A 9,185-nucleotide genomic window follows, 5' to 3' on the forward strand; every position below is an offset into this window, starting at 1 on the left:
GGATTTATTTGTTTTTGCTCCCTGGGGGAGCAGGGAGTATGTTTGCGAGTGACGCAAAATCAAGCTGTGTCACTGCAACTTGTTAAAACCTGCACATGGGCCAGGGGTGGTGGCTCACATGCCTATAATCATAGCACTTTGGGAGGCTCAGGCAGGAGGATCGCTTGAGGCCAGGAGTTCAAGACCAGCCTGGGCAACACTTATAAAAAACAAAACAAAAAAAGCCCTGCATACTCAACGTCGTTGACAACATAATTTTAACAGATGGAATTCCCAAACAACAGAAAGCCTACCAATGAACCACTGCAAATTCGAGGAATAACATAGTTGAACACAAAAGAAAATGGCTTTGGAAATAATACTGCTTTACATTCCAGTCTAGATTCCACCATTTACCATTTTGTAGTCCTGAACACATTATCTCTTTGATCTCAATTTCTTTATGTGAAAAAAAAATGAGTATAATGTCTATTATTTTAGTTGTTCTGAGAATACGTGAAAAGATCAGGCACAGTGGCTCAAGCCTATAATCCTAGCACTCTGGGAGGCTGAAGTGGGCAGATCGTTTGAGGCCGGAAGTTCAAGACCAGCCTGAACAACAGCAAGACCCTGTCTCTACCAACAACAAAAAAAATTAGCCGGGTGTGGTGACACATGCCTGCAGTCCCAGCTACTAGGGAGGCTGAGGCAAGAGGATCATTTGAGCCCAGGAGTTTGATGTTACAGTGAGCTATGATCATGCTATTGCACTCTACCTGGGGTGACAGAGCTGAGAATCTGCTGAAAACAAACAAAAAGAATACCTGAATATCCAACACAAAGATATGTTGAGTGGCTTCATTCTCATTACTTTTCCCAAAAGTAATTCAATCAGCAACAGAAGAACATGTCACATAATCAAAGTTGAATAAATAATAGTTTTTCCTTTCTATTAAGGATACATAAAAGTTTGATGATCTTATTACTCAATTAAAAGAACTTATTCCTTTGAAAATATTTTATATATACTATTCATTCTCACAGGTACTTTGTTTTTATGTTTTCTTGTTTACTTGTCTTATTTGGTGTTGGGTGAGCATGCCTTTGCTGGAGTGCTTGTTCTCACATTAGCTTTTTTTTTTTAATTGATAATTTCACATTAGCTTAAAGTTGGTACTATTTCTCATTCATTTATACTCCCTTAAACCCTATACTGCATTATTTTTAGTATAAGAAGGGAAGAAGCCTCTCAATTATGATTACATTTCCTCTCTTATTTGAAACAAAGATTTGGGAAAAGAAAGGAGTCACATCATTCATGTATTTACTTCATAGGCACTGAGCAACACACCCTTTTCCCAAAATTAAATTAAATTTCAAAATAAAAGTAATTATGCAAGTGTTTCTGCCTACCTTCCTTTTTCATTCAGGTAATGTAAGTCTTAAAATGAGTTTGATAGTGATACCAATTTTCTTTTCCACAGAGCCTCTCACAGTCTGATAACTGCACCTTGCTGGATGCTACTCTAGTGTTTAAATATATTTTTCATATAGGAGAGGCATTGAACACAAATACACCTTATTTGATATGCAGTGGAAGAAACAGTGACCTTTTCCAGAACCTAAAGAAAATCCTGGTTATTGTTCATAGAGACTGTATGATGGTCTCCATGGTGACATCTTCCACATACGCTGACTTTAGAACTTAATCCTAATGAAATGCAACTATTTTGCAGGATGAGGTCTGTAGTAGTTTTAACATTTCCACAAATTCTCTTACACTTTTCCCCTCAAGAGGTGAAATCCTCTTCTCCTCTACTGGAATAAGGGCTGGCCTTAATTACCTGCTTCTTACAAATGAAACACAATAGAAGTGATGCTGTGTGACATCCAAGGCTAGGCTAAAAATACAGTTTCCACTTAGGCCTTTGCCTTTTTCCTTTCATTCACTTGCCCTTGGAACCCAGCCACCTGCTGTAAGGAAACCCAAATCTGAGAGGCATATGTAGATGCTCTGGCTCACAGCCTCTGACCAATAGGGAGATTCACCACCAGACATGTAAGTAAAGCAGCTCCAGCAACCACGTGAGAACTTGGGCAAGAATCAACTAACTGAGCCCAGTCAAGCCCTAGAATCATGACAGTTAATAATAATGAGTCTTCTTGATTTATATCACTAACTTTGAGATTTTTTTTTTTCCACAAGAGATAATTAGTATAAAGTCTGATTAACTAAAGGCAACCTTGTTAGGAGAAACACAGTCATGTCTTGCTTAATGATGGGATATGTTAGGTGATTCCTTCACTGTGCAAACATAGAGTGTACTTACACAAACCTAGATCATATAGCCCACTACCCACCTAGGCTATAAACCTGTACAACATGTTACAGTACTGAATAATATAGGCAATTGTAAGAAAATGGTAAGTATTTGTGTATCTAAACATAGAAAATATACAGTAAAAATACAGTATAAAAGATAAAAAATGGTACACCTGTGTAGGGCATTCACCATGAATACAGACTGCAGGACTGGAAATTGAGCTGGGTCAGCCAGTGAGTGAGTAGTGAGAGGATGTGAAGGCCTAAGACATTAATGTGCACTATTGTAGACTTTATAAACACTGTACACTTAGGCTACACTAATTTAGGATTTACCCAGGGGACATTATTTTTTCAATAATAAACCTTAGCTTACTGTAATCTTTTTACTTTATAAACTTTTTTTCTTAACTTTTAACTCTTTTGTAATAACACTTAGCTTAAAACACAAACACACTGTACTGCTGTACCAAAATATTTATTTATTTATTTATTTTTTCCTGTAAGAGACAGGGTCACACTATGTTGCCCAGGCTGAACTTGAACTCTTGGGGTCAAGGGACCCTCCTGCCTCAGTCAGCCAAGAAGCTAGAACTACAGATGCACACCACCACACCCTTACTCTGTAAACCTTTTTTCTATTTTTAGATTTTTTTTTTGCTTTTTAAACTTTTTTGTTAAAAACTAAGACTCACACATTAGCCAAGACCTACACAGGGTCAGGATCATCAACATCACTGTCTTCCACCTCCATACCGTGTCCCACTGAAAAAAGTCTTTCAGGGACAGTAACAGGTATGGAGCTGTCATCTCCTATGATAATAATGTCTTCTTCTAGAATACCTCCTGAATGACCTGAGGCTGATTTACAGTTACCTTTTATAAGCAGAAGTACACTCTAAAATAATAAAAAGTATAGTAAATACATAAACTAGTAACAGTCATTTATCATCGAGTATTATGTACTATATATAACTGTATGTGCTATACTTTTATACAACTGGCAGTGCAGTAGTTTGTTTACACTAGTATTACCACAAACACATAAGTAATGCATTGCACTACAAGGTTACAATAGCTACATCACTATGTGATGGGAATTTTTCAGCTCCATTATAATCTTATGGAACCACCATTGTATGTGTGGTCCATCACTGACCAAAACATCATTATGCGATGCATGACTGTATGTTAAATAATTGTACAGAAAATTTTCAACTCTAACTGCAAGTACTTTCAAATGAGAAAACACAGAAAAAGCCTAACATATTTTGTTATAGCAGAGTTACAATAACTGCACCATTATTTTATTTATTTATTTATTTTTTTGAGACAGAGTCTCACTGTGTTGCCCTGGCTAGAGTACCATGGCATCAGCCTAGCTCACAGCAACCTCAAACTCCTGGGCTCAAGTGATCCTCCTGCCTCAGCCTCCCAAGTAGCTGGGACGACAGGCATGCGCCACCATGCCCGGCTAATTTTTTCTATATATATTTTTAGTTATCCAATTAATTTCTTTGTATTTTTAGTAGAGGTGGGGTCTCGTTCTTGCTCAGGCTGGTTTCGAACTCCTGAGCTCAAACAATCCGCCCGCCTAGGCCTCCCAGAGAGCTAGGATTACAGGTGTGAGCTACCGCACCCGACCCATTATTTTATTTTTATGTGATGATATTTCAAGGCACATTATTTGACTCTGTGGATTTATCCAGGGGATATAGACATAACTAAAGATGTTCAAGATTTCTGGGCTCAATGAGTTTACATTCCAAGAAAGAGAAAACAATAAACTATTATAGCAAATGATAAGGCAAATTGAGATTAAGGTATGTGCCATAACGTAAAAACATGTTAAGGAAAGAGGAATCTGAGAAGAGCAACTTCAGACAGGGTGAACAACAGAAACCTCACTGAAAGTTAAATCTGATAATGAGGAGCAACCTGTCACAGATCTGGGGAAAAGCGATCTAGCCAAAAGAGCAGGTGTAAATGCCTAAACATGGGAAAGAATGCTAGTGTGAACACCGGACAATGAACAGAGAGAGAATCACAGAAGATGACATCAGAGAACCCAAACAGACCAGGTACAACTTTATAGATTGTGAGAAGGAGTTTACATTTTATTCTAATCACAATGAGAAGCCATTAGAGAGTTTTAAACAAGGAGAGTTATATCTTTATGTTTTTAAAAGATTGCTCTGGCTGCTATACTGAGAATGGGCTACTGAGAGACAAGATTAGTACAAATATCTACAGTAACTAAAAATCAATGCTTTGCACAGGGTAAGTTGCCCTACAAATGTTAGCTATAATTATCATTATTACTATCATTATACATAGTCAGTCCATGTTGTTGCAAGAATATAATTTTCCTTTCTCTGAAAAACTATATATTCCTTAAGGATAGAATTTCAGTAATCTTAATCAGATGAGTAATCTTATTCAGAATTAATTTCAGTAATCTTAATCGGAATTATCTGGGGACTTTAACCAAACTATATTGCCTGGCCTCCAGCCAGCAGGATTCTGCATCGAAAGGCCTGGGATATGGTCCAAATACATATATATTATAAAAGCTCCCCAGGTGATTCCAGTATTATACCTTAAAACCACTACTCAGTGTCATTTCTGTATCCTCCTCTGATATTAGTACAAAATCCATGTTTAATAAATTTCTAGAATTAATGACACGAGTTCAATCACTAAATAGCTGCTTTTAAGCAAACATAATGGAGATTCATTATAGCTTAGTTGTATTTCAGGCCTCACACCACAGGAGAGGTATTACTCTTCACCCAAATGTGTCCAATATCAGAGTTTCACAGAACCTGACTTTATTCTTTAAAATAGTCACAACAGAAGTGAAAATCAAATTTGTCTACGTTAAAATTTCACTACCAAATACAACTTACCAAAAGCAATAACTTCATTTGTAAAGTAACTTAATACATTCCTTATTCATTTTCCCTAAGAATTTCATGTGAAGTTTTTGTTTGTTTGTTTTGAGACAAGGTCTCACTCTACTGCCTGGGCTATAGTGCAGTGGCATCATCACAGCTCACTGCAACCTCAAATTCCTGGGCTCAAGTGATCCTCCTGCTTCAGCCTTCTGAGTAGCTGGGACTACAGGTACACAATGCCACACCACCTAATTTTTTTTTTTAATAGAGATGAGGTCTCACTTTTTTTTTTTTTGGAGATAAGAGTATTGCTCTATCAACCAGCTAGAGTGCAATGACATCATCAAAGCTCACTGCGACCTCAAATTCCAGGGCTCAAGTGATCCTCCTCCCTCAGTCTCCCAAGTAGCTGGGACTACAGGCGCTCGGCCACCATGCCAGGCTACTTTTTTGTTTCTATTTTTAGTTGCCTGGCTAGTTTTTTCTATTATTTAGTAGAGATGGGGGTCTCGCTCTTGCTCATGCTGCTCTCAAACTCCTGACCTCAAGCAATCTTCCCAGAGTGCTAGGATTACAGGAGTGAGCCATCGCACAAGGCGGTATCTTGAAATCGTGGCCTGAAGTGATCCTTCAGCCCTGGAGTGTTAGGATTATAGACATGAGCCACCACACCCTGCCTTATGTGAAGTTTTTTAAAGCTCAACAGTAAACTCCAGAAATGGTTGACTGAGGGTAATAACTTGAGAATTCCATTTGTATAGTCATTTCCCACCTCAATGTTGCCTGTTTTAATATTATTATTCAGTTAATAGTTTCCAAATATCAATGCACATATGAAACTATTAATATTTTAGAAAAGGACAAAAGGATAATTTCTTCACCTTTATTTGGATGGACTGATGTAAGAATTGTTATGTAATAAAAGCTATTCCAAAATAGTTTTCATTAATTCTATCAGAAAGTTATCTTTTAACAATATATCATTGATTACTCAATCACTTCTGTGAATAACGGAATTATGACCTGACACTAAAATGAGGCAGATGTATTTTTTGTTGCTTTGAAAAATTAATATTAAGACACATCATCTGGAGAACAAATATAGAAACCTTTAACTGGAAAATTTAGTGTCCTATGAACAATGAAGTAAAAATTACAAATCAGAAGAAATCCTACTTTTGAATGTTTTAAAATTTTAAAACCAACTTTAATTAATATTACTAAACCAAACTATTCACGACAGGCATGCGCCACCATGCCCGGCTAATTTTTTCTATATATATTTTTAGTTATCCAATTAATTTCTTTGTATTTTTGGTAGAGAGGGGGTCTCGCCCTTGCTCAGGCTGGTCTCGAACTCCTGACCTCAAACAATCTGCCCGCCTCGGCCTCCCAGAGTGCTAGGATTACAGGCGTGAGCCACCGTGCCTGGCCCACACATGTTTTAATTAAACAAAGGGTAGTTGTGTTGTGAGTTTATTTCTCTTACTTTCTGTTTGATGGTTTATTTTCCTTTGTTAGATAGGCTATTAGTAAGACCATCTTTCAAATAGTTCATTCAAGTTTATGTTGTATCTCAGATATTTAAAGATTTTTTGAAAAGCAAGTCTTATTGATCTTGCTTTGATCATTCAGAAATTTCCAAATCATAAACTAATACTATACCATACTCCTTCATAAATATGCCAACATCTATTGCCCCTAGCGACTCAGAAAATTTTACTATTGCAGTGGCTTAAAACCAATGTAATGATTAAAATCAATGTATTCAAATGCTGGAAAGAATCTCTTCAAACTGGAAAAAGGTGATAATCATAACATCTGTGTAGATTTACTGGGCAGGGGATTGATAATGATTATTCAAATAGCTACAATAGGGAATCACTCAACTGCCATTGAAGACTGCAGTTCAAAGAAGCCCCAACGTAAAACCATACATCCTAAACTGCTTGTAGTATTACTACCATACATAAATAGCAGCATGGTTAAACTACCTTAAAAAATGGGACATGGAGGCCAGGTGCAGTGGCTCATACCTGTAATCCCAGAACACCGGGACACGGAGGCAGGAGGATCTCTTGAGGCCAGAAGTTTAAGACCACCCTTTGCACAAAAAATTTAAAAATTAGCCCGTCATGGTGGTGCATGCCTGTAGCCCTAGCAATTTGTGAGGCTGAGGTGAGAAGATCCCCTGAGGCCAGGAGTTTGAGGCTGCAATGAGCTATACCTGTGCCACTGCACTCCAGTCTGAAAGACAGAGGCAGATCCTGTCTTTAAAAAAAAAAAAAAAAAAGCTATATAGATACTATTTGGGCATTCTAAAAGCACCACCACAATCATCACACCCACCTACCTGCCAAGAGCCTTCAGTTTCTGATCTCAAACTACCAGAAGATTCAACAGTCCAGTGGACACTCCACCATAGAGCACATTACTAATATCTAACAGCCACACTCTGGCATAACATTAGACAAACGTGAACTCTTCTTGCTATACAGTCATCCCCCCTTATCCGAGGGGGATACGTCTCAAGACCCCCCAAAAGATGCCTAAAACTGCAGATAATATCTAACTCTACACATGCTATGTTTTTTCCCTATATATACTTATGATTTTTGCTCTAATAACCAAGATAGCTACTAAGTGAGTAACAGGCAGCGTAGAGAGCGTGGATATGCTGGACAAAGGGATGATTCACATCCTGCCCTGGATGGAGCAGGATGGTACAAGATTTTATCACTCTACTCAGAACAGCACACAATTTAAAATTTATGAATTATTTCTGGAATTTTCCATTTAATATTTTTATACTGCATTGACCATGGAAACTGAAAATGTGGAAAGCTAAGCTGCGGTAAGGGAGGACTACTGTAGTTGACACTGAATTCTAAGAACTTAACTGACTTGACGTTATCCCTTGTCCTATCACCAAAATTACCTGGGACATGAGAAAATTTTCTCAAATAAAAATTTACAAATGTTAGCCTAAATTCTAAATTGCTACACACTTTCAGAATTGATTTTCTTTTCATTTTTGTGAAATGGATAAGAGCAATTGAGAAGCAATGCCAAAAGCTGAAAAGTTCAATGTTTCCAATTCAGTACATGCTTTGTAGACACAAAAATTCCTAAATATTCTTTAGTCCCCACATTTGTTCGCACAATTTTCTTCAAGAATTATGGTTGGCATCTTTTTCTAAAAAATCCAAACCATTTTTTAAAAACTTTTTTTATATAAAAGTTTTACTAAGAATGTACAGTGCACTCTTTTTACAGTTCTGAAAACCCTCATTCTTTGAGCAAAGATATTCCTGCTGAAACTGTTAAAGTTTAATTTTTAAACTTTAGTCTTTTGGAAAGTGCCAATCTCAATAAATAATCACATTTGTAGTATATTTACCAATACGAGTGCCCTGTGTCTACAAATGCAAATTAACACAAAAAAACAGTATGAAGCAGTATCAGCAGCACTGTGAGAAAAATAAAACTAAAATTTTACGATGTTTATCATTTCCATTAAACAGTATCCTCAAATTTGATGTCCCAAAGTCCCTGTATAAACAAAACCAGACTGGCAAGGTAAAGGCTGAGATATAACAAAGGGATTGCCTCACTCTCTAATACAGGACAGTACTCTCATCTGTTAGCTAACATAACTTTCCTGAGAGTCAATGTGTAGACTGAAAATAATTTTCACCAATCCCTACACATTGTTCAAGCACAGGACATGACCTCTGTGACAAGAGCTGCAGCTCAGCTCCTTTTTTTCCTTCCCCCTCCCCACATATTATTTTCAAAATTCACTACTCTCCAGAATAATATGGTTGGGGAAGTGGGGAGGAGTTATCTATGCCTTTAATATACAGTCTTGGTCCAAGCCAGGCTTTCCCTCTATCTATCCATTACTAGCAAACTGCCAGTCAGCAGACCAAACCCAACTTGTAGTTCAGGCGCTCTTTGTTCACCACAGGTTTTTTTTTTGGGGG

At 37.3% G+C, this 9,185-nt stretch overlaps 1 protein-coding gene and 1 pseudogene across 1 annotated transcript in view; one reads left to right on the plus strand and one right to left on the minus strand.

Annotated features, from left to right (window-relative positions):
- ERBB2IP (erbb2 interacting protein) overlaps positions 1-9,185 on the minus strand; it is a 158,021-nt gene that overhangs the window by 113,662 nt on the left and 35,174 nt on the right. The gene's annotated exons all lie outside the window — the stretch shown is intronic.
- LOC105826525 overlaps positions 7,052-9,185 on the plus strand; it is a 15,403-nt pseudogene continuing 13,269 nt past the window's right edge.

This window comes from Propithecus coquereli, unplaced genomic scaffold, assembly GCF_000956105.1.
Source record: "Propithecus coquereli isolate 6110/MARCELLA unplaced genomic scaffold, Pcoq_1.0 Scaffold9, whole genome shotgun sequence".
NCBI classification, from domain to species: domain Eukaryota; kingdom Metazoa; phylum Chordata; class Mammalia; order Primates; family Indriidae; genus Propithecus; species Propithecus coquereli.